The sequence below is a fragment of the Hippopotamus amphibius genome, chromosome 3, assembly GCF_030028045.1.
Source record: "Hippopotamus amphibius kiboko isolate mHipAmp2 chromosome 3, mHipAmp2.hap2, whole genome shotgun sequence".
Lineage (NCBI taxonomy): Eukaryota > Metazoa > Chordata > Mammalia > Artiodactyla > Hippopotamidae > Hippopotamus > Hippopotamus amphibius.
Window position 1 is genome coordinate 8,598,723 of NC_080188.1, and position 1,891 is coordinate 8,600,613.

The following is a 1,891-nucleotide window of genomic DNA, read 5'->3' on the forward strand; positions in this document are numbered from 1 at the left end:
CCCCAAACATTATCGGGAATGTATAAGAAATTACATTGTGAGCCATAGCTGATTTTTCAGTTCTTGTTTTTCTCTTCCAGCTGAGCAAATTTTTTTTTTTTTGGTCTGAAATCCCCTAGATGGCACTAGAGAATCCTGTATTTAAGTGGTTTATATAATACCCCTAAGTAGATGAGGGGAAGTAATTTTTATTTTTCTGCAAATAAACGTTAACAAGACGTTGAACAGGATGGGATGTAATGTGCAAGGTTAGCGTTTAAGCATTCTGTATTTAAAAGATATACTAGGTGCTCCTCGAACGTAAAAATTGGCAATTTTTCACTGTAAATGTCTCAGAATTGGGTTTTAGTATTTGAATTGGCATGAACTTCATTTGGCGCAGACACAAAGACTTGTAGAAACAGCGGAGATGCTGAGGCTGATTCTTGACCCAAATGACATTCATATTAGAGCTGTATAACACAGCATCAACATCTCCTAGGATGCGAGGCAGTGGGGTGTTTTTTGGTTTTTGTTTGTTTCCTAAATTTTATTCAACAACTCATAGAGGACTTCCCTGGTGGCGCCGTGGTTAAGAATCCTCCTGCCAATGTAGGGGACATGAGTTTGAGCCCTGGGCAGGGAAGATCCCACATGCCGTGGAGCAACTAAGCCCTTAGGTCACTCCTGAGCCTGTGCTCTGGAGCCTATGAGCCACAACTATTGAGCCCACGTGCTGCAACCACAGAAGCCCGTGCTCCTAGAGCCTGTGCTCTGCAACAAGAGAAGCCACCACAATGAGAAGCCTGCGCACCGCAACAAAGAGTAGCCCCTGCTCACTGCAACTAAAGAAAGCCCGTGCACAGCAATGAAGGTCCAACTCAGCCAATAAATAAATAAATAAATAAATTTATTTAAAAAAAACTCATAGAAAATATTCCAGATAATTGAGTTTTAGTCCTCCTCTTCCTCCTCTTCTTCATCTTGATTAATCTGGAAGTAATACAGTTCATAACTTTCTTTGCTGTTATCAATTATGCTTAACCAATCATGTAGATTATCCTCTTCAAATATTTTTTGGTGAGATATTTCAAATACCTTTTGGAAAAAGGCACCTCAGAAGTCACGGTAATCTTGCTTTTGCTTCTTTTGATTGTGACAGCAAACAGCTCCACCAAGATTCCCAGCTTTTCCATTCACTTTGATTCTCCTGAAGAAACTGCTCAAAATTGGTAGCATCCATGATTCCATCTTCTACAGGACAGGTACAGTCAAGAGTAACCTCAGGACCTGCTTCTTTTTTTTGCCCTCCTTCGCCACAAGTTTTTTCACCGGTGCCATGGAGGCAGTGGAGGCAGAAAAGGAGTTAGGTCGAGGGAGTGGGTTTAAGTGGGGGCCCTGAACTCAAGGGGCTCAGGAAGTGGCAGGTGAGATGAGTGAAGAGGCCTGGCTGTAAGGCAGTGGGGCTTGGTGGCCAATGTGGCAGAACCACACAGCTACCAGGCACATGTACTAGTAAAAAACAGGGGCCCACCTAGGTCCAGGGTGGCCCGTGGGTGTGAGCTGACAACTTTTGTGAATCTCATCCTGAGAGTTTTCAGGTCAGAAATCTAAGGCTGAGATCATGATTGACCTTACCCAAGGTCGCAAATTTACTCAGCGATAGAGTTAGGCTTCCAATTCTGTGTCTCTGACTCTGCCCTCTCCCTCTGCCCCCTGTAATTGTGCCTTCACGTGCCAAAGTTGTCTTCGCACTGCACAACCCTCCCGTCGTTCTTTCCTTATCCTCCCTTCAGGTGTCTGGTGTCCTTGGATCATGTGACAGTTGGGTGCTCTGAGCTGCAAGTGGCTTGAGTGCCCCCCATTCAAGAGCTTTAAACAAGGATAGGACACTTGAAGTTGGGCAGCTCCA

The 1,891-nt window shown here is 44.4% G+C and overlaps 1 pseudogene; it reads right to left on the reverse strand.

Moving 5' to 3' along the window:
• Window positions 1-933: 933 nt before the first annotated feature.
• LOC130849760 (60S ribosomal protein L22-like) lies at window positions 934-1,320 on the reverse strand (annotated as a pseudogene).
• Window positions 1,321-1,891: the final 571 nt, after the last annotated feature.